At 45.2% G+C, this 24,674-nt stretch overlaps 1 protein-coding gene across 1 annotated transcript in view; it reads right to left on the minus strand.

Moving 5' to 3' along the window:
• Window positions 1-24,674, minus strand: part of Dab1 (DAB adaptor protein 1) — a 1,107,419-nt gene that overhangs the window by 790,751 nt on the left and 291,994 nt on the right. The gene's annotated exons all lie outside the window — the stretch shown is intronic.

Consider the following 24,674-nt stretch of genomic DNA (forward strand, 5'->3'; position numbering starts at 1 on the left):
CTTCCAGAGCCCAAACAGTTCAGAGACAAACCATTTGGCGGTGTGAAAGGAAACAAAACAGCAGCAGCAGCAACAACAACAAAGCTCTCAGTAGTCCTTCCGCCAGAGTGACTGAGGATCTACAGTGACCATGACATACACATGGGCACATCTTAAATGCTTATTACTTGTCTTTTACTTCCTGTACAATGTCACCCAACCAGACCATGCAAAAATAAGGAAATGAATCTGAACTAATGGGTGCCCAAATATAATTTAACTCCAGTCATCATACATCACTTCTGGAATCAACGTATTCTTTGCCAAGAAATGAATCCTCCTTGTGCGTCACAGATATGAGTAGATTCTCAACTGCACTGTGAGCAGCCTGCTCCTAGCAGTCTTCCCCACACAGTTGCTCTCTCTGTACTTGGGCGTTAAGGCAGGGTGTGCTGCTGAGGGCATCTGAACTCCCAGGGTCTGCCATAGGTGTCTATCTCTCTTCTCTTCTCTGGGATGTCCTGGATGTCATCCTTTCCCTTGCTGAGCTCAAATTTCCTACTGTGCAAGATTGTCGTGTGGATTTGGGATAAACCACCCAGCCACAGAATGTCTGTCATAAGCAGACACTCTATCATGGAGAGCTATTATTGCAATGTCCTTCAAATGAAGCCTGTTTCTGCACTTATTAGTGTTTTTCTACCGTGCTGCCCTGATGATCAGCGAGTAAGTGCTTGAGATATTGGTTATCCGTACATCTAATGGGCTAATTTATATATGCAGAAATAGCCCTGCACCGTAAGTACACATTTTCTGTTATGTGTGTTTAAATCAATGGACTTCAATGGCTGAAAGCTCATTTCCATGTGGGGCTTTGACCTTTAAAATTACTGAATGTGTTGCTCAAGTGACAGGCTCCTTTCTGTACCCGACACTGATTTGCAAAATTAGATGTCCAGAAGGCTAAAACATAATTTTTTGAGAACAAGACAACAGTCTAACAAGTCTGGGAATGTGCCATTAACCCGGAGCACTGTGGAGTCTTGGTGATTATCAAGGCCCTAGACTTCTGCCTGGGCGGTATGCAAAACAGGTCACACCTTTACTCAGGCTGGCTACAGACCAGCTTCTGTGAGGAGGGCCCAAAGCCCAGGTGCTCCCTGAGCCTGCCTAGCCAGCCTAGTCTGTCCTCCTGCTGGCTGCATACTGATGCTACTGTGGAAGGCTTTACAAAGGGCTCTGACTCCCTACTTGGGAAGTGACCGTCTTTGTGGGTGGAGCCTGCATAGAGGACATTTCCTACAAACTCTTGAACTGTCACATGATGGTTTGGGTTGCAGACAAAATTCTAAGAGTAGAAGACTAGATGGATTGGCTGGTATTCTTTACAAAGCAGTGGTCTTCCTCCTAAGGAAGCTGAAAGGTAAGAATGAGTTGCCCAGAGAAACAGAGTAGGGGAGGAGAAAGAAAAGATGAGAGCAGAGAGGATGGGATGGGGCTGTGATCAGAGAGAAAGGGCAAGTCATACTCAGGACAAGGGTGCTTCAGGAGATCTGGAAGATTTGAGCCAGAGTTCTCTGGAGGACCTTGCAGATACAGCTTGAGTAGGCCAGTTCCTGGGACAGTGACACCTAAGAGAACTCACGGTGGTGAAACCTAACAGAACTCCCAGAGTGCACACTACCTCTGCAGACTGTGATGGCTCTCGGGGATGGTGGTGGCTCCCAGGAAGGAGTGTGGGCAAACTGAGGAAGGAGTCACTCCAGTTGTGATGGAGGAAGGTCATTGGCTAATAAAGGCACTGCCCTGGCCCATTTTATTGGTTAGAGGATAGGTGGGAGGAGTAAACAGAACAAAATGCTGGGAGGAAGAGGAAGTGAGGTCAGAGACTTGACAGCTCTCCTCTAGGGAGGAGATGCCTGAGAGAGACGCCATGCCCCGCCCCCGGCATGAAGCTCCGACCCAGGATGGACTAGGCTAGAATCTTCCCGGTAAGACCGGTTCTCACAGATTATTAGAGATGGGTTGATCGGGATGTGAGAATTAGCCTGTAAGTGCTAGAGCTAAAGGGCCAAGCAGTGCTTAAAAGAATACAGTGTCTGTGTAATTATTTTGGGGCATAAGCTAGCCGAGCAGGCGGCCGGGGTGCTGGGGACGCAGCCCCGCCGCCCCCTATTACTACACAGTTGCCCGGCCTATGGGCCCACATTTCTCTGACACCCCATCTCAGTACATGTCTCCAGGCCCTTCTGTGATTTACTTTTTTTCTCCCTGAAAAGTTCTTTTCCTCTCTGCCATGGAAACACCATCAAATGTCACCTCCAAATAAGTCATACCTATTTCCCCAGGAAAAATGAATGGCTCCTTTGTTCAGCCAATGTTATTTCTTTCAGACTATCAAAGAGTTCTGCTTGGTTCACCTCATCACGTCAAGTTAAATTCAGGCACCTCATGACCAGTCCTAGGTGTCATTCTGTGTTTCCATCTTTGATCTTTGCAACAACGCTCAGCATACAGTATGAATGTGGAAACCATTTTTCTAAAGAGCCTGTGGCACTGCAGGGGACATCTGGTTCTTCGTTCTTCCCAACACCTTTTTTTGTGTGTAATTGGAGAGCTGTCTCACTTGGGACCACAGGCAGGATTTTGGAGGAGCTATCAATCATAATGACTTCTGAATGTCTACTGGCTTAGGGGTTGACATGTGTCCTGATTTTTAGCTTTTGCCAACCTGATTCAAGTCAGCAGGGCATTTTCTTGATTGATGATTGATGCGGGAGGGCCAAGCCCACTGGGGGCTGTGCCATCCCTGGGCAGATGGTCTTGGATGGTGTAAGGAAACAGGCTGAGCAAGCCAGCAAACGGCATTCCTCCCTAGTCTCTGCTTCAGTTCCTGCCTCCGGGTTCCTGCCTTGCGTTCCTGCCCAGGTTCGGCTTCGTGATGGACTCCAGCTGTAATGTGAAACAAATCCTTTCCTCCTCAAGTTGCCTAGTGTTTGACCACAGCTATTGAAACAAAACTAAGATATCACGTGACCCAAGAAGTACCAACAAAAGTTCTTCTATGAATGCTGAAGAGAAGGGACTCTGGTCTTTGGGGATCAAGACCTGTAAGGACTTTACCTTGAAACCACCCAAATTAAATACATTTGTTACAAGGATAAAGCAACCACAGCAGGAATAAACAGGGATAACAGTTAGCAGGCAAAGCTAGAAGCAATCGATGGTTAGGGAGAATGACTCAGAAAAATCACCTTAGTACCTGGCTAAAACTTGGCCTGTAGCCAGCACTCTAAGACTGCCTAGCTGCACAGGCCAATAAAGCCACGGCTTTGCCTACTTACATTAATTTGACCCCTTCCCCTGTCAATGCAAGTGATCTGGACCAACTCAATCTTATTATCACAAAGATTCTGATAAAATGCCCTTGTCATTTAAAAGATGCATTTGATTGTTCTATTAGGAAGTCAGTGATGCAAAGAGTATATTTGTTTTAAAACAATGCTTTCAAGATTGCTTAATGTGCTCTAAGGGATCTGTAGATAGTGAAATTAGAGATAAATGAAAAAGAAGTACCTGGGGCTCAGCCTTCCCTTTAAGCAAAGGCAACTGTCATTATTCTGTTTTGTAGATTGGGATTTCACGGGCAACTAGTTTTTAAAAGGGCCCCATTGCCTTTATTAAAAAAAAAAAAGGGTCTTAGACTGATGCTTTAAAAGAAAATGGAATTATATTTTAAATAAAAACTTTCTGCACCTAAAAGATGGGCTGAGAACTGCTGTGCAGAACGGCTCGTAGTGAGGAATCTGGCAAATTGAGGAGTTTGCAATCGAACCGGCTGCTAGAAAGAGACATTAGACAAAGGCAGGCCAACACGTTTTGTGGAACCTGTATGACATCTTGTCCACACACTCTGGGGCAGGCAATAGTCTCAAGTGCATGTTGAATAAGCGAGAAGGAAGTTCTGCTTGTAGAACAAGACACATTTCTTCTCTGAGCAGACTCGGGAAAGTGAGCTGTGAGAGACGACAGCCAGAATGGGTCGTGAAGAATGGCTTAAGTTCCAAGTCCAGTCACAGGGCACTCTGGTTTCTCCCTCCCCCATGTCTAGTCCTGAGGCCCTGAGTTACTTTTCCATAACACCCTAGCCCGGTTCCTTCTGCCTCATTTACCTCTAGGACTCATTTCCCCTGAGGGGACATTTTGGGACTCCTGTCCTCCACTCTTGCTCTTCTCTCTCAGTGTCCCTCCCCCCGCAATGGTCACCATGTTGAACTTCCTCCAGTACAATTTGACTGAAGCACTTCCCTGCTTCTGCAGGCAAATGAGGTTCAGTTCCCACCCCAGGACCTGGTGGAGCCATATCCTGCTATCCCTTCTTGCCTCAAAAGTTACAGGGCCAAGCACAGACCTATCTCATCGCTCTGTGCTTCAAACATGTCTTCTCCCTCCTGTGGCATACGGGGTCAGCCAGGCCTCAGAACAACTATGCTGTACTATGGTTTGGAAAACTTAGCAGAGCAGGATTACTAGGAGATCTTGCGGAGGAACAGTGTCCTGACTGAGTACCCCTGAGGTATGAAGAGATCCTGTTGATTGTTGACCAAGCCCTAACTGGGGTTTAAGGGGAAGGCATTGGAAAACCCCCTGAGTGCCCATCCCATGCTTGTGCATGGCAATGGGAAAGGTACATCCCATGCCTCTGGCCACAGTCAGTTGATAACGGTTATAATAATTAGTATAATAATTGATAATTATTATTATTAATAATAATATGTTGTCATTAAGATGACCCATCCAATCAGCAGAGAGCTTGAAAGTAAATTACTCTTAGGGATCTGAAACCCAGAGAAGTGACTTACTCAGGTCATACAGCAGGTAACAGGTAGAGGTGGGCAGCCATCCCTGAAATGTACATTTTTACCTTTGTACCTCCCAGTGATCAGCAACTGATGGCATCTCTCCAGTGCCCCTTAGGATATTCATTTTCCCCCTATCTGAACCCAAATGATACTCCGGGGAGACTAAGTACTTGCTAGTCACTCCTTACTAGCTGATAATTTCCTCGATCATAGGATCCTGCCTGCAGACCCAAATTCCAGGTACCTTTGCCAAAAGCTACATGCTTTATGCTGAAACTACAGACATGTCCCTGGAGCTGAAATTCCAGGCAGTTATGAGGCTCCTGACATGGGTGCTGGGAAATCTCTCCAGCCCATCCAAAAAGACATCTGACCATGACTTCATTTCCGTCTTGAGGAATCTAAAATAAAGAGCCTCGCTAGGGATAAACAGCCAGAGACAGGGCAGACAGAGAACTCAGGGAGATGGAATTTAGAGTAGGGCCCGAATCCCTTAGAGAAGGCATTTTGTTCTGGACTATTGGCACTGTGGTGGTGAAGGAGGGGCCTGCTATTTGATGCCGAGTGGTCAAAGCAGGCCTCTCGTAGGGAGCTCTAGCTCAGCAAAGGATGCTGCAGACAGAAGGATTCTTCACACAGAGATCAACTTCCTGCTCTCAGAGGAGGTGTGATGTGTTGAAAAGCAGCGAAGTGGATCTAGGAACTCAGTGTACATAGGACCTGCAGTCCACAGGGTAGCCTGGGGTTCAATGCCTAATGCAATAGGAAGACTAGGAAGGCTTAAGCTGAGACCTCATATCTGATGTATAAAAATATCCCTCTGGCTGCCCTGTGGAGAAAAGTTCTTAAGAGCAACAGCGAAAAGTAAAGGATCAGTTATCAGGGGGTAGGGTTCCTATACAACATAGAATGACAGCCAAGGGCTTGTCTGGTAGGACAGGGAGAGGGGACAGTTTATCAGTTGCGCCAGTCCAAACTTTGCAACCTGGTCAGACAACAGGCCTGCAGAATAGGACTTATGGCAGAATGCGTGCCAATGTAACGAACTGCAGAATGCACAGCTAATTACAGAGTGGACTGCCATGCAGGCTTCATGCCTCCTCTAAATGTTCACACCAAGGCTTGCTATGTTCTCACCTTTGCCAGAAGTGCTGAGTGTCAATTCCAAGAAGAAATAGGAGAAACAAAAGTGGCCTTTTGAAAGTAGGGGTTGGGGGAGATAACGATGAACTGTTTTTTTCTTCTGTTAAAAAAGAAAAAAGTGGTTTTCAAATGCGAGGTCTATGGATGGGTACCAGTACCAAGAGCCCACATTTGCAGGTGCCAGTGGGCCAGATCCAGTCATTCCATGCATGAGGCGCATCTATTCATTCATCTTCACAGGGACAGACCCCCCAATGCTCCCCCCATCGCTCTATCACAGATGGATAGACAAGGAAGCCAGGGATACACAAATAATTAGCCCAGGGTCACACAGCTGGCTAGCGTTAGAACCTCAGCACAGAAGGCAGGCTGGATATCGAGTGTGGCCATCATCCAAGTATTCCTACCTCAAGAAACTGTGCAGAGTCAGCTCTGGTTGAGGAGACCTTGTATTGTGATGTATTCCTAGCATGATTTCCAGCATAGCATGCTATGCCATGTAAGCTGTGTATGCATCACAGAAGAGGAGCACACAGGGAACTATGGTATCCACTGCCACTGGAATGCAGCGAGGAAACACCACCACAAAGAAAGCATGCTCTGAACCAATGGAGCATGCCAAGGCTCTGCGGGCACATGCGATCGTTAACAAACTATAATTTCAAACAGATTTTTACTTAATTTTCAAGTCAACTGAAGAGTACCAAAATTCAACAAATTACCCAAATCTCATTTTTTAAAATATGAGAAAGAACACTTCAGAAGGTAGCATTCATAAAACCTTACCTGTTACTGGCCCTGAAACATAGTGTGTGAGTCAGCCCAGTTAAGTAGCAGAAGATAGGGCCTCTGAGACCTCATTCCCCTTAGCAGACCAAGGTCAGTACCTATCACAAGTTGTGGGTTAAAACAGGCTAAGTAGGATGTCAACTGCCTTGAAATCCCTGCTTCCCAGAGCGCTAGCTGTGTGACCTTGACAGTATCTCTTAACTTTTCTGTGCTTCAGCATCTTCATTGGTAACTCAAGGTAAGATTACTTACCAGGCATAGTTCTTATGCATGCACGGGAGAGGGGGGAGGCCCCGAGTCAGGGTGTGTCTAGGTCATACACTCAGGAATTGAAGTGGAGCTGTTACTGTTGCTATTACTACATATTGGTAGATGGAAACTCAGTAAGGCCAAATGTAGGATATTGAGTCCCTGCTGTCTAGCTTTCATAGGGCTAGAAAGTTCTATGCAGCCTGCTGGGGGAGTAAAGTTATCAGCAGTCTTACCCAACATTGGATCTTGTATGAGTCAATTACAGCATGCCAGGTAAACTGCGCAATAGTGGCATGTCTGTTTGGAGGTAAACTGCTTTGTATTTGGATTTAAGACCTGTTCCACAGGAGGGAATTTCATACCTGTAAATGTGGCCAAAAGGTTATCACAAGGAGGATACAAATCATAGGGTGGGGCCTGCTATTAAATGGTCACGTTCTGAAATTGCGTTATAAATATTTATGTTTGTACTCAAAGTCTTGGTCACAGAAGTTTCTTTTTTTGCAGTGGGAGGCAGTCAGTGCAGAGGCTCATGCTGATCAAAGTGCTGGGCATAATTGACTGCCAGTGCTTAGCACAAATGGATCATCTTTATCAATACTCTTGTCAAGGCTCAGGGAACAAAGTGAAAGAGGAGACAGAAAGAACCTAAAAGTCAGAGGCTGTAAATTGCTGTCTTCTGGATGCGAGGTGCCTATTGCATTCATACACTCATGCCAAGAAGATGAGATCAAGGTAGTCAAAATCCCAGCATAAATGGGAGAAGAGCTCTCTGTGCCTCACCTTTTATTGAGGAGCTATTGACAGTTGATGGTTGCGGGGAATCAGGTTTCTGTGGGAGCGGGCTCACTGCTACATTGCCCATGCTCCTGTCGATGGCCCTACATTTGTGCAAACATGGGCAGGATTAACTTGACATTTAAGGTTATTTTAGAAGAATGAAGAGGAGGAGGAGGAGTAGAAGAAGAACAAGGAGGAGGAAGAGAAATGACATCGGCATCTGCAGGAAGTTGGAATGTACTCACATTGGGGGAAGGATACAGGTAGAGTTGGAGGGGAAAAAAAATGAGGGATAGATGTGACCATAATTCTTTGTATACAGGCATAAAATTTTCAAAGAATAAACTAAACTGTGAGCTATAAAAATTAAGATCAATTAGGGAGCACAAAAGGCTTACTGTGAAAGCAACAAGTACTTTGATCAATATTTTGTATAAAATGTGTTGTTTGTAGGTAAACAGTGAAGAGAAATGACTTGATAGAGAAATTTGAAGAAGTCTTCCAGCTAGAAGATTATGCTGACTACAGGGATGCTCTCTAGACCATATAAGTTTCTCTATTTATAGCTGTTTGTTCCTAAGTAAGAGTCTTAATATTTCTGGGCCTCAGTACTCTCACCTGTAAGTTTCCCAATTGTATTGACTGAGACAGTATACACACCTCCTTAGAATGCATGCCTCAAACAAAACAAAAACCAGAAAGTTGAAGTGGAGTTAATTGAGAAGAGGAAAGAGGTTAGCAGCAGCAGGAGGAGACAAGAGAGGGTACTGGGGGAATATAACCAAAATGCATTACGTCCATGAATGGAAATGCCATAATGAAACCTGTTAGTGTGTATAATTAATAGATAAGGATAAAACCATTAAAGAAGTTCTGGCTTCTGTAAGAGTTAGCTATTGTACTTATGCTATTGTTGGTGCTTATTATTATTACCTTGCTCTTTTCCATGCATGTGAATTTAAGAGGAAATCAAGAATCTACTGAAAAAAAAATGTCAGTTGTGGGCTCTCGATTCCAAAGAAGAAAGAGACATCACCACCCTAATTTTAACACAACGCTGGGGTCATTCATAGATGCTGAAGATCTATAGGCAGGCTGTTTAATGACTTGCCAAAAGAAAAAAAAATGAAAGAGGAACCATGATTTGATTCCTTGAAAGTTCCAGAAAATGAAAGACAAAGTATGACGAAAATGCTACCCCATCCCTTCTGGCAATTAGCGCAGTAGGAAACAGGGTACAGAGAGCTGGCAGATCCACCAGCTCCTTTGATGGAACAGAAAAGGATAATATATATTTTCACCTTCAGAAAGGTTAGGTAATTATAAACGTATTCTCCTTACTCATAATATTTTAAGCAAGTAATTGTTGCCCATGGGAAAATGTTTAATTATTTCTGACGAACAACTGTGGCCTAGAAACACTAGAACGGGATGGGCTCAGCGTAGAAACCTGGGCCCGGTTCTTAATTGTGCGGCAATCTTGCCTTTTCACTGTGTGTGAGTAGAGCCTGCTATTGGTTTTTCTCTCAATTGATTTCACATTTTTTTTTTCTTAGTTTAGCAACAGACGGTCCCTCCAATTAGCTCTCATGTTCTGGACTCAGCAGATTAGCGGTTGCCTTGAGCCTTGGTGACAGAAACCCCATCCCTTTCAAGGTTGGGTGACCAGGCTAAGCCCTTTTCTGGATACTTCAGCCTCCTTCTAACTGGATCCCTGTCCTCCTCAGCCAGTGTGGAGCAACAGCAGCAGCAGCCTCCTCTTCGGGTGAAGATAATAGTGACTTAGTAGGAAATGGGGTTTGGACACTAGGAAGTGGGGGTTGACAGTGCAGTCGCTCCATGGGTGGAAAAACAGAGGCCCAGCAGGCAAGGAGGCTTGGCAAGATATACTACAAAACCGCATTTTAGTCTAGGGTCATCTGTCTCCACATCCAGTTCCTCTGAGAAAGAGCAGAGGCAGAATGAACTGTAAGGAGAAGAGTCCCCGCCCCCCCCACACCAATCCTGACACCCCTGAACTATAGCCTGACAACAGGCCCTGTGGGAAGCAAGGTTTTCAAGAGAAAATAGCAGAAGGGCCTGAAGAGAGAACTCAACATGGCATGGCCTTGCCCCTGGATCAGGGAGACCTGGCGTCCAGTCTCCTTCAGCAGTGCAAAGACTTCTGACCACTACATCACAATCCCACACTATATAGCTAGGAAAAAAATTTCAAAAGTAAGGTTTTTTTTTTTTTCAGAACTGAAGCTGAATGGGGACTTTGATCTCTCTCATTTTTCATCATATTTTAGTTTACTGCCTTCAACGATTGGAACGTTCCCCTGTTTTAGGAAAGGAATGAATTTAAGATAGGGTAGAAAGACGGAATATTAGAGGACACGGGAAAGGGAAAGAGCCCCTCACCCAGAGCCCACAAGATGTCTCTGATCAGCAGAGGAGCAAAAGTTCCTGTACCTTCTCAAGGCCTTTCTCCCGCCCAGCTGTAAAACATCAGTTTTTGAGGATTTTTCACCAGGAACCACATTTACAAGACAAGGCCAAGCACTGAACCCTGTAAGTGATCCTGTGAGTCCCAGGTTGACCTTACCAGGTGTAGTGAGCATGGAGGCAGATTCCTCTGAATGAATAAATAAAGGGGAATCTGTAGTGTAGATAGAGCAGGAAATTTATAGAGTAAGAATGAATGTAACTTGGTGTAATGTAAGAGCATTTCTTCTTGTGTGTGGTATGGAAAATTACTAAGGCGAAATATTAAGAGAACAGTTGCCTGCTTGAAGGCTGCCACACCCATCTGGCCCTGCCAGATGTGGGAGCTGCACCCAGCAACCGTGGTAACGAAATAATCTTGCCACACAAGAGGGACCCCCACCCTTCTGTGGCCAGTCAATACTGATAACCGAGGACATCTGGTTATCGGAAGGATCAAACGAGGGGCAATTTTGAACGGAATTAAAAGAGGTGGCTGAAGCAGGATGGTTATCTCACTTCTCACAAAGGCTCTGGCACCAGGCCTCCATGGAAAGAGAGATCCTCCTAGCCTGCCTCCCGAAAAGCAGCAATATTGAATGCCTTGCCTAAACATTTAAGGCTCTGTCTCCCTAGCACAGAGCTTTGTCTCCCGAAAACAGACATTTAACCCCTTGCATCCCGAATGCAAATCCTCATTCCCTGAGAGTGGACATTGGAGGTCTGTCTCCCGAGAACAGACTAGATACTCTGCCTTTCAGAATGCTTTGCCATCCCGAAAGCAAAGCTTCGTCTTCTGAGCAGACAGAACGCTTCGCCATCCCGAGAGCAAAGCCTCGTCTTCGAGAGTAGAGAACTAAAAGCCTTGTCTCCCGAGACTCGGTAACCCAAAAGCCGAGTCCAAGGCCCTACCAGATACCAGCCTGGAACATCAGGACCTTATCTCCTGAGCGCAGACTACGGGGTCAAGAGTCGATCTTCGCTACCCAGCCCCCAGTGCGGACAAGAACCCAGCCTGAAGAAATTCAAAAAGCCCTTTTTAAGCCAGGGAATATCAGGTCGTATGATGCTATTTTATGTGTGTATGAGAGTTTAAGAGAAGAGCATAGATGTGTTAATACATATGTTTAGGGTGTGACATGTTAAGAGATATTTTATGGATAATTGATAAGATTAAGAAATATTAATGGATAAGCTAAGGTTAAGGAGTGTTTTATAGATAATTAATGGATAACTTGTATTAAGGTTATAGATAATTAATGGATAAGTAGTATTAAGGTTATAGATAAGTAATGGATAAGTTGTATTAAGGTTAAGAAGTGTTTTATGAATAAGTGATAAGTTAGATTAAGGTTATGAATTGGTTTTATGTATTAGGTTTAGTGGGATTAATAATTGTGATATTGAAGTGCCTGTGTGTTGCCCATTATCAATCCCCCATGCCTATTAAGATTGAAACCCCCATTGATGTATTGGATATTGAAGTTGCTAGTAAAGAATATATTATAGCAAGGAACTCAGGACCACGAGGGGTGCACCCACACACTAAGACAATGGGGATGTTCTGTTGGGATCTCACCAAGGCCAGCTGGCCTAGGTCTGAAAAAGCATGGGATAAATCCGGACTAGCTGAACATAGCGGACAATGAGGAATACTGAGAATTCAAGAACAATTGCAGTGGGTTTTTGATCCTACTGCACGTACTGGCTTTGTGGGAGCCTAGGCAGTTTGAATGCTCACCTTACGAGACCTGGATAGAGGTGGGCAGTCCTTGGGCTTCCCACAGGTCAGGGAACCCTGATTGCTCTTCGAGCAGATGAGGGGGGGGGGCTTGATCGGGGGAGGGGGAGGGAAATGGGAAGCGGTTGTGGGGACGAGGCAGAAATCCTTAATAAATAAATAAATTAAAAAAAAGAATCCTTATAAAGACAATTCTCTTCTTGGTCTGGTTACTCATCACTCTCTGGGGAGAAGGGCACAGAGTCCTCATAGATATTACTCGAAAAGAACCTGGAGCTGAAGTCCCCCAGCTCGTAACACCAGGTTACAATTCCAATCCAGGAACCTCCAGAGTCACCTTAGGCTCTCACTCATGAAACGAGGGAGGAAAAAGAAAAAAGATGTTTCTTAGCAACCCTTTGAGATGTAACTTGAGAGTCACTAGGATGGTATATATGGCTAATATTAAGACAATCCACAGTTTAATTTCTTAAGTAACTGGTACCCACACTTGGGTGTGTCCTTCTGAGAGCTCCCTCTTCTCTTCACCTGTATACTTAAAACCCGTAATAAAATATATGTAATGAAATTAGCTCTGTTTCATAGTAGCTAGTCCTGAAATTCTCTTCTACATCAAAGGCACAAACAGAATCCTGGTTTAGCCTGAGCTGATGTCCCTAAAAGCTTAGGTGAGTGCCTCAGGCTGCTAAGGGTGACAGTGGAGCTGTGTCTGTCTGCTCATTGCTCAAATGGCCTAGAATGTAGAACCAGCTGATCCTTGATGATTAATTTCTCTCTTCCCCCACCACCTCTCACCTCTCTCTCCTCTCTCTCTCTCTCTCTCTCTCTCTCTCTCTCTCTCTCTGTGTGTGTGTGTGTGTGTGTGTGTGTGTGTGTGCTTTAATGAGACAGGAATTCAATGTTTTCACAAGTATCCCATGCCACTTAGGGATAAGATAGCATTGTGATAGGTACAGAGAATAATAGACATCAGTTTACTCCAGAGCCTAGGAATAAGGATACACCCTAAAAACAAAACAAACAGACAGACAGATAAAACAAACACAAGAACCGGACAACATCTGCTTCGTAGGCTCATTCATCATGCCAAGACATGTGTTCTTTCACATGTGGAAATTTCGACTGCTTCTTAAACAGCTCTCCCTGCTTCTGGGAGATATTCAAACACCAGCAGTTTCCTGCGAATGTGTGAATCTTCTGCCTGCCTTTCCTTTGTGAAGTCTTAAATAGAGAATATGTAATTTCTAAAATTCTCACGAAATAGGAGCAGTTTCCCAATTTCATCTATGTGTGAAGTTCGTGTCCTAAACCAAGAGCATGGAAATTGCTTTGGATTCTGGTGGGGGTGGGGGTGGGGGGAGGAATGAAGTGTGTGATGTCATTCCATTGTTCAATTTAGCGGCCTTGGAAAACCTCCCTTATTGTGTACCATTCTGGAATTCTGTCTCTAAAGAACGCAAAGAACTATAGCATCTGTTGTATAGACAGGGTACAGAATCAGTGTCTGACCAGATAATGGCCAAAGCCATTGGAGACATCACAGGTGTTATAAGGTCTGTCCCACCTTCCTACCTCAGCCATCACAGGTGACACTTCGCTGCCACAAGAGAAGGGCAGAGCACAGAACCCCTGAAAAGCCCTGACCATCTGGCTTGCATAAGGAATGAGGAACAGAGGACCACAAAGAAGAGAGGGACAGAACTCAGGGCCCAATGATCTTTCCAATCCTCTTTATATTGTTTTTATTTAATTTTGTTGCTATTTGTGTTAGTTTCTTGAGGCAGGGCCTAATCTCTGTACACCAGGCTTGGGTTTATGTAGTCCAGGTTGGCCTCATACACCTGGCATTCTCAGCCTCCTGAGCCCTGGAATTACAGGTGCAAGCCACCACGCTTAGTCCTATGTCCCCTTTATTTTAACCCTTGCATGAGACAAAACATTTGTTTCATGAATCTGCCCCCAAACTAGAGGAGTGTTTGTTCTGAATGCCTCAAGTCTTGCCCTAAGCGTTTCTCTTCGCTACTGCCCAGGAAACTCAGTCCCAGGTGAAACAAATGAACCCCACCCGCCAGTTCTACTGCCTGGTGTGCCAGCTATTGGTTTATCAGCTTGGAAATGCCCTCTTCCAAGGGTGTTGGAATAGGACCAGGGAGGAATGCCACCAGTACAACAAGGCATACACTCATGGCAGAGTTGTTATTGAAGACACTGGCTCTGTGGGACAGACAACCCCCCGTGGAGATGTATGCACGGTGAGGAGAACCGGACACATTGTGGGGATGTCTGATGGATCCAGGAGTAAGACCAGCACCCTGCTGTCTATGTATTAGAAGAAGGTGGAAACTATCTCTCCAATTTGGGAAAACCTGAGCCTTGTTATTGGATCGTCAGCCTCCTGAGAGTGAGGAGATTTATTCCAGGATGCTGGGCAGTTCATAGGGAGCTGGTGGCCCTAATAGCTAAACTCCTCTGGCTTAGTGAACCTGCAGGGGTTGTTCAAAGGACACGAGATCACCTTTGCTCCATGGGTAAGGAAAACTCAACCCATCTTTCTCGAGTTTCCAGACCTTTGCCCACCTGTGTAGATGGAGACTGTTTGTTTGTTTCCCGGTCTCCCACATCTGAAATAACCACACAGAAACTGGATTATTACAACACTGTGTGGCCTATTAGCTCACGCTTCTTATTGGCTAGCTCTTATATCTTAAATTAACCCATTTCTATTATTTTATATTTTACCATGAGGCTTGTAGTTTGCTGGCAAGATTCCAGCGCATCTGTCTCCTGAGGCGGCTACGACAAGGCTTCTCATTGACTCTGCCTACTCTCTCCTCCTCTGTCTTCTTGGAACTCCTGCCTTGCCCTACTCTGCACTGAAATAGGCCCGAAGAAGCTTCTTTATTAACCAATAGTATTCACAGCACACAGAGGGGAATCCCACATCACATCTGGCCAACCAGTTTCAATCTGTAGATGTCTGGGGAGGGGCAGGAGTGTCGCTGTTTGGTGGGTTTTCTTGATGACACTGTTTTCTTCCAGAGGCCCTTCCTGATGTCCCAAGTCAGTCTTGTTCTATGTTTTTAATAGCAGCCAGTACTCATCAGAGTACTGTTTCCCCATTTTTATTCAAACTTAAAACTAATGTGTGCACATCTATATATGTGCATACATGTGTGTAGATGCCAGAGGTTGACATCAGGCTTCTTCCTCTATTGCTCTTTACTTATTTTTTCCCCTGGGAGTGAGCAGAGTCTCTCAGTGAATGTGGCGCTTACAGCTTAAGCTGGGCTAGCTGACCAGCAAGCCCCTGGGATCCAGCCCCTCCCCAGCTCCAGGGTTACAGATGTGTACAGCTGCAAAGCTTCTTAGCCGTGTCCTGAGTATCTGAACTCAGGGCCTCATGCTTTCACAGCATGTATATGTGTGGTATTCACCGAGCATTTCCCCAGCTCTTCTCAGAGTATTGACTCCTGTTTGTTGATGGCCTCTCAGCAAAATGACCAGTTCTAGGGAAGAAGACACTAGGTTTTCCAGTCCACCGCAATAATATGGGCTTCAAAATGCTTCTTGAAGAAATGATTATTTTTTCTTTTTGAATTAAAACAATCTATGGCTCAAAAGCACAGGATGTACTTTCCCATTTATTAACTCTCTCACATCACGCCTTTATTGCTCACACAGAGAACTATTATTCAAATTGTTACAAGTCAGGAAGTAAGGGTCTGAAGAGAAAGGTTAATTTGTCTGTGAGCCAGGCTAGGAGTTGGATGTCAAGTCTGTCCAGCACCCTTGCTTACACGACCTTCTTCCTCTCTCTTTCTATTCACCTAAGCCCTCCAGAGAAACTTCAGCGGTGCCTTCCCTCCCCCACACCTACTGTGGGATCCCTATTAATAACGGCAAAAAGCATTTGCTATTGTTCTAAGGAGCTGGAAAATCAATGTGTTCATTAGCACACCCTCCCTGCCTGCAATCAGCTGGGAAGATAAGGTGCTGGGGCCAGTTCTCTGCATTTCTTGTCAACCATCTGTGACTAAAAATGTTCTTTGCTGTTCACTCCTCTCAAGTCCTCATAACTGTAATCCATCCTCCTCCACCTCCCTTCCCCACAGCAGTAACAGCGCTCATCGTTGCCAATAAAATTCCAGCACCGCCCCACCTCCCAAAGCCCCCTGACCCTTCCCAGACACTCCTAGGAGGCAGGAGTTTAGACTTTATGTTTCTGGTGTGGACTCGCGGCTTGTGAGTGCCAGCTCTCCATGAAGGAACAGATTCAGGCTTCCCCCAGAGGAGGAATCCGAGCTGTTGTGCCTCATCCTCCGCAAAGATCAACGCCCCGCCCCTTTCCTGTGGTGTAAGCACTGGGTCCAATGTAGCTGAAAACCCCAGTGATGTGCGTTTGGGAATGCACTGTGTCCTCTGAACGCACAAAAATCAGCCAGCTCAAATAGCAAAACATCTTTTTGATTCCGTAGAAAAGGAAATCTACAGAAAGGCTGCAATCACAGCGCAAAGAACACCTGAACGCATCTCGCTTAGATTCGCCAGCTGTTAACAGTGGCCACGTTCGTTCGTCTTATCTTTTCTTCTCTAAACCTGCCCCCTCCTGAATCTACTTGATACAGATGGAGTCCTGTTATTCCTCGCCCTTAAATTCTTTAGCGTTTCAGTTCTAAGAAAAAGACCATTTTCCTAGCTAGCTGCAATGCCATGATCCCATCAGTACACCAGAGAACTATTATCCAGCTCAGAGTCCACATTCAGATGTCCCTAACTGTCCCAATAACGTGATGCATACGTCCCTTTTACAGATAGGATTCAATCAAGGAAGGAATTGAGTTTGGCCATCATGTCTTGTTATCCTGTAATCTGAACCTGGTTCGCAGGCTTATCACCACCCTATTTTCATTTTGAATTGTGTATTCCAGTTGTTTTGTAGAATGACCCTCAATTTGAGATGTGTGATTCCATTTGGCCCTGTCATTGGGAATATTACATTATCACTCCATGTTGGCCAGGTTGCTATGCTGTAAGGTTGCCTTCCTTGTCTGGCCAATTAGAAATCAGCATTATTTGAGACTATATCTGAGACCATGTAAATATTCTCTCCTCAACTTCTCCCAGTGCTGTATAAGCATCCTCTGATAATTCTTGTCTGAACAATTAGTATAATGACAGTTGCAAACTGTGGTGTCCTGGCCCCGGCATCCCTTATACTGGTGGTTGCTTCTGTCAGCAGAGTTCCCCTCTGCCCACAGTTTCTAGTGTTGCTCCAAGCATGTAGATTCTTCTCAGATTCCTCTCTGTACTGTTGGTCAGTGTGTTTGTTACCTTCTCTCTGCCATTAAGTTTTCTGTTGCTCCAATTAAGTATCTTGAAAGAAGCATGAACCCCCGGGCTCCTCTCTACTCTCTGTCATCAGGACCTTATTTCTGATCCTTGTTGTGCACCTAATATTTTCATTGTCTGAGAAGTCACGAGGAGGGGTCAGCAACACAACTGTACATTACTAGCTCTTCTCCCCTGCAGATGGGCAGATCCCTGAGGGGTGGTAGCTCCCTCTTTTTCATCTCCCCAGCTCCTAGCAGGTAGTGGGTGCTCAGTAACTACTATGGATTTCAACTAGGCATAAAGCAGCGACTCAAAATGTCAAAAAAGCTTAATTAAAAGACAAGCTTGGAAAACTTAAGTTTACCAACTGCTCAGGGCTATGCTGAGTCTCTAACAGCATACCTCCAAGCAGCTATGTCAGCTCAGACTTTTACAGAAGATGCAAATGAACCCGGCTGAAACTTCACCCCTGTTCTGGGTTCTCTTACTTACAGGTGAACTTACACATACCAGTGAATGTATCTCCCTGGGTCCTGTATTCTCTAACTATGCTAGGGAGTTCTGGTTCCCTGGATACACTATCCCAGGGCTTCTCAAGGAACCTCCTGGGAACCTTCTTAAATTCGCAGCTGGGAAATGGCTCAGTGAATAAAGCACATGCTCTCTGTGTGAGCCTGGCGAGCTGAGTTTGGATCTCCAGTGTCGGCAGAGAACCCATGCACTGCGGTGCATGCCTGTAACCTCAACCCTGGGAGGTGGAGACAGGAGAATCTGGGGGACTTGCTGAGTCACCAAGGCGAGGCTGGCTCTCTAGGTCTGAGAATGATACCACACTTGTGACAGCAAGGCCCTATAGTGCTCCTATCCACGTGAATTTGCTAATGCTGTGTGATTTTAGTGCCTCAAATCCTTGAGTATAAAGAAAGGTTATTACCCTCCACAGCTCCACTGGAAGGATGTCTCCTCTCATTAACAACTGGCTTATGAGCACCCATTGTGTGCGTTCCTATCTTAGGTTCTAGGAACCATAACTTCACAAGGTGAGATCTTATCTGTCACATATTCTTATAGAGGCAGACTATAAATTAAGCCGATAAACCAACAAGGAGGTAACTGGAAAGCCTGGTCAATGTCGTGGAAAATAAGGGGGAGTGACCAGCTCGGAGGTGTTCCTTATGATCCGTGATCAGGGAGAGTCTATGAAAAAAAGAGATAATTGAACAGCGATCTAATAAAAAGCAGGGAGGAGGAGGGACAAGCAGCCTGTGAACAGCCGGAGGGAGGCAGAGCTTCCCAGGCAGAGGGCAGAGCTAGGGCCAAGCCCCAAAGGAAGCAAAAAGTGTAGAATGTTGTTGCCCCTCAGACAGTGAGTGATGGCAAAGAGCTCAGACAAGAGGCAAGGCTGAGGTCAGGGTCTGGCCTTGTGATGTGTAACAATTCCATTGTAACTGAAATGGAGAAATCGCTGAAGAGTTTTGAGTAGAAGAATGATTGCATTTAATTTATGTTGTAAAATGATCATTCTGGCTGCTACATGAAAAATGTATAGTAATAAGAGCTAATGATAATAGCGAACATTTATTGATTGTACTTATTATGTGCTGGGCATTGCTGAGTGCCTTCTTATATTAGCTCATTTAATGCTCACAATAACTGCACGAGCTAGGTACTACTATTGCTCTCCTGTTATAGATGGAGAAATAGAGACAAAGAAGCATGAGGAAGCTTGTTCGGGGAGGAGCGTATGGCTGCGAGGTTTGAAAAGTGCTTGCTGTGCAGATGGGAGGACCTGAGTTCGAATGCCCAGAATTCCCTCAATGGCCAAGCATGGGAGCAAGCATCTGTAATCCCAATACTCCAATGGGGAAATGGGAGGTAGAGACCAGATGTCCCCAGAAGTTCCCAGGCCAGTTAACCAAGCATATGTATTTAAAAAAACGAAAAACAAAATCAAAAATCAAATTCTGTCTCAAACAATGTAGATGAGGACTGACACCAGGATTGTCCTCTGACACCCATGCTTTGTGGCGCGTGCACACCACATTCACACATACACACACACACACACACACACACACACACACTCACACACATGAAGCTCACTCTATCATGTAGTAGCAAATATGTGTAAGAGTAAGATTTGAACCCAGGCAATCTGTAACTCCCAGAACCGAGCCCTCTGTTTCATGCAGATGAGCACGGAGGCCAAGCAGCTCCTTAGAAAGGAAGCTCTGCAGCCTAGCTGAGCATGGCCCAACTTGGACTAAGGTGTAACTGCGCAGGAGAAGTGGGCATTATAAGGACTATCAGGGACCTGCTGGTGGAGGTGAGACAGTCAAGGATATGGAGACATTAGACCGATTGCTAAGTGTTGGACTTCAAGAATACTAGGGGTGTCTATGTTCTAAGAGAAGAAACCCCAGGGAAAGAGACACAAGGGAGTGAGCTGAGTGAGATTTGGCCATGCAAATGGTGACATGGCCCTTGAAGCATCTTCTTCTGGAGTTCAGGGAAGGGGTCTGGTGTAAATGCTGGTATCAGCAGTGCATGCTGGACCCTCAGCCACACAATGAGTGTGGGAGGAGAGCAGGAGGGACTCTGCAGCCCACAGGATGGGGGTCGCTGATAGAGAGGTGAAAGGGAGAAAAGAGAGTCACAGCCATGTGGGGAGACAGTGACCAGAGCAGTGGGGGAGGACACTAGAATGTGGTTAGAGAGGACAAAAATACACCTGTGCTCACATGTGGAACTCAAGCTCCCATTCAGTCCAGCAAGGGGCAAATGGGTGAGGGTGTTTTCTACGAGCCATGAATATATAAGAGAGGCTACCATTGGCTCAAAACATTCCACCGCCACCACTACCCCCCATTCCTTAGCAACAACATCCCAGTAAGGCACAAGCTATTTAGCATGAAATCTAGTTTTCTAGTAAGTATATATAAGAAACAGGTTTTGTAAACAAAAGTGCCAAGAGAAATGTCTACAAAGAATCCTTAAAGATGGCAGCTTAATAGGAATAAGTCCTTTTGTCATGCACACTACCCAGAATGTGACTTGGATGGTTGGTGCCCCAGCAACCATTGGGTACATTGCAAAGTATTCTCCGGAACGTTACCCAATAGTAATAAATGGATACTTACCTATGTAACAGGTTGTTCTCTAAATGTTTCATATATTTTAAACTATTAACTCCAAATGATGTAATAATAAGTAGCAAAAAAGTCCTTAGTTTGCATGAGACTACATGGGCATGAAAAAGTTACATAACCTGTTCTTGATCCCTCCACTAGAATACAGCAAAACTATGATTCTAATCCAAGCAATATGGCGTAGCTCTTGGCTACTTTGCCATACTCGAGATGGAGATTTGTGGTGCCAATAAACAAAAGGCTGATGAGTGTAGCCTTGGAACTAACTGTAAGCAGCTGCTCCAAGGCCAGGCAGAAGCTCAGAGAGCTTTGCTCCCCAGAATTACAGTCTGGCCAGCCCAGAGGTTGAAAAGTAAGCCTGCTGTTAGAACTATATTGAGGGGCAGTGGAATCTACCTGAAGAAGGGAAGAAGGTGTGCCTCACTATGGTAGGACTCTGGCTTCCTCTTCTCCACGGGGCATCCTGAGTAGGATGCTGGCCAAACCCCTTCTTGATCTACAATTCTGAGCTTCTCTTGGTGCTCAGTAATTATTTGTTGAATGAATAAATGAAGAGCAGTGTGTGTACTGGCAGTACACATATAAAAGTAAGATTATAATATGCCTATAGGTGAATTTGCTAAGCAAATGGATATTGGACAAAGCAATTACTCTTACTTCAGGAAATGAAAGGTTAAAATACCAATATCAGTACATACATCAATAATGCTATTTTACAGTTACATTCTAAGTAAACAAAGCAAAGTACAGCTTTTCTATATTACTGGCTATTCTGAGCCCATATTCTGGGACTCTGAGATACATGGTGGGATTTTCCATGAAGACCTAAGCAGGGCTAAGCATGCGGCTGCCACACTGAGCATATTATATATAGGAGAGGATATACTCATCATAGGAATCTGGTCACCACAATTGGTTCACTTCTTCTTCACATGCCATAAAAGGTAAGAAGAACTGGTGGAAAAGGGACCATGTGGCTAACCAGAGCCCATTAGAAGCTGCTCCACAGTCAACCGAAATAGCACTGAGATTTACCATCACACAAAGTGCCAGCTCCTAGTGTGCCATCTGCTTTAACCTAGTTCATAGTAACTCAGGACCATGCACTTAGGAAGAGAGAGTCTGGACCAATGATTATTCTGCACTGTACACCATGATGCAATGAACAGCCTTCTAGGCAGCAGTGCGTAACTGTCGCTTCTTGAGATGACCATGGAGCTGGAAAGCCTCCAGCAGGGGCTAGCCTACAGGGCATGGTGTGTTTCTTGAGTTTGTGTTGGTGCTGAGGTAATCAAGCCCGATGCACTCTTATATACAAGTGCAGTACTATGAGGGGCAATATGTAACACTTTATAATCATGAGATGCATGATACTGGTATACGTATTTCTGACGCCCTACTTACTATCTTTACACTGCCCTCCTACTCATAAAGACCAAGTAGACGATAAAAGAACCCTGCTTATTCAGCAGATACCCACACACCCTCCTGTGACACCATTGCTGCAAAGTGATACAGATGCTGATCTACCTTCAACAAGTTTGTAGCCAACTTGCGGATGTTTGCAGAGTCGTGGCATTGAACCATGCATTGCTTAGACCGTCCCCATCACTAACTGGTACATGGATGTATATGTACTTTTATGGATTTGTGCATTTAAACCTCTCATAATCCTACAAAGTAGTTGCTCTTTCCAGCTCTATCATAGGAGTGAAATCCTAAGGCTAAAAGAAGCTGGTTCTTTGCCCTAGCTGTGGGAGGCAGTGCCAGCAAAAAAAGCTGGTGTGATAGCGGTCCCATCCATGCCCCTTCTGCTGGTATGTAGCTCTCAGAGTATGCTACTATTTTTTCTTTCCTTTTAGCATCACATTTGAGACGTATGTCCTGCAGATGTGTATCATTGAGTCCTCTTCTACGATGATCCCTGGTTCTGATGCCTAGGTCACTAGCACTCTGCCCTTACGCTAGCCAGCCTGCTTCCCTGGAGATGCCACCGAGAGCTGCCTGGACAAGCAGATGATGACCATAGCTGGGGAAGAACTGAGGAGATGAAGAAAGCAAGGGAGAGCGCTGGCTGCTCCCCACCCCCAGCCGACAAGCAGTCAGCTCCCTCTTCTCCGGCAATTACTGGCTCTAATTAGCAGCTTTCTGCAGATCTGAGCAGGAGACTGACGCAGGCACCATCCCTGGCTTACACAGCGAGCATTTCAAGAGAGCACAGCAGAGTCCAGAGAAAGGCCCCTGTCCAGTCCCTGCCTGGAAAGTCTTTGGCAGTCCAGAAATCCGGAAGCAGATTGTGAAGAGTTGAGGGAAGACCTCAAAAAAACAGCACCAGCAGCAGGGTGGGTTTTGCCTCCCTTGCTGGGCAGCCATCTAACTGCAGTGATATAACTTCCACCCTGGGTTTTCACCATCAACACTTCTCTGGTGTGAGGGGCCGTGGCTGGTTTTTTTGTGGCAGCGTATGGCTCTGATTCCTGAAGCCAAGTCATTAGCCTTCTGACCCAATTACAGGACTTATCGGAGAGAACAATGTAGTCGGATCCAGCTCCTACAGGATCTTCCAGGAAGTGCCTGGCTCCAAGACTGATTCCATTCCCCCCTCAAACACGTCAGCGTTCCAGGATTCAGAGGCAAATTTGAGCTTAGAAGACAGGCGGTAAGGCTCCCTGGAGACAGAGTGCAGGTGTTTCTACAAAGCAGGCCTAGCAACTGGAGGACTTCAGACTCCACCTTTAGCTCTGGCTCCTGCACGGATGTGACCTTGGGTGAGTTATATCTCTACTCAGGGTCAGTGGTCACCTCAGAGTAAAGGTCACACTCATGACCTTGAAGGTCTCTGTCAGTATGCCCACTTCCACCTGACCTTGAATCAGTAGAGTCATGACTGAAACATTCAGTTAAGCAAACCCAGAAGATAATATATAATCTAAAACAAGCTATACATTTATAACCAGATTTTATACCAAAGAACCAGGCGGTCCTTTCTTTGTTCTTCTGTACTTTTTTTTTTTTTTTTGAAACAAGGGCGTTCCACATAGCACAAGCTAGCCTGAAGCTTGCTTATGTGCCCCCAGGCTGGCCTCAAATCCACAGTCCTCTTGCCTCTACCTCGAGAGTGCTGGAATTATAGGCATGTACTATCACAGCCAGCTCCTGCTTCGTTTGTAATGTAAAATTCAGCTACACATGAGCTTCATAATCCTGAATGTAAAAAGTGAACAAACAGCGACATAATTCTGTATCTTGAGGTTGGAGAAACAATGAAGGGGAGGGGGGTGGAGGAAAAAGCAGCCACGAAATTATGATTGCCCGTTGCAGCTATCTGCAGAGTAATAAATGTTGCTGAATCTGTGTCATTTAGCAAAAAAAAAAAAAATACTACAAAGAAAAAATATTGCAGGTTTAGTATCTTAATTATGTAGATTTTACATTCAATGCGCTCTTGCCAAAATAAATTGCGTATATTATGTAAAAAGCAAATGTTAATTAAAACTGTATCTTGATAGCAGGCTTGGTTCACGAGACATTCTGAGCATATGAGATTATGTGGTACACATTAGCTACAATCAACTCAAACTGAAGGTCCAGGTCATTTTAGTGATGCATGGGAATCAGACAGTGTTGGCTGCTTCTGGTATCTGACAGCAGAGCCTCACATGTTTATATAGGAGACACAGCTTGATCCCAACTTATTTGTCTAGATGAGCGAAGTGTTTCTGCCTGCTCCAGAGTCTCATAAATGAGACAGCTCTGACTTGAGTTCCCTTAATTAGCTGTTTAACACAAAGCTACTGGGCGATCACCGCATCCCGGCTACAAAAAAACCAAAATCCCCAACACGGAAACGAGGGCTGGGGTAAAGACACAGAGAACTGGAGGTTACCATATCCATCACTTCTCTCTTTCCCTCTGCTACCCTGAGCTCAGATGTCCCCAAGATCCGGGGATCATCCATCTGCCCGGATAGGTGGGTAATTGCATTCTTGAGGCCACAGCATCTGGTCTGCTCGGAACATCTTCACTGCTGAGCTGTGTGTTCCCAGCCCAGGATCCACACGCTGCAGAATTGATTCTTCTGTGCTCTCCGAGAGGCATGGCTCCAAAGCTAGTTTAATTATAGGTGTTTAGACACACCAAGATGAACACCTTGGGAACAACTGCTCCGACGCGCTGCTCTGG

Source organism: Microtus oregoni, unplaced genomic scaffold (assembly GCF_018167655.1).
Source record: "Microtus oregoni isolate MIOR12 unplaced genomic scaffold, Mior012 000005F_ref0000423, whole genome shotgun sequence".
Taxonomy (NCBI): Eukaryota; Metazoa; Chordata; class Mammalia; order Rodentia; family Cricetidae; genus Microtus; species Microtus oregoni.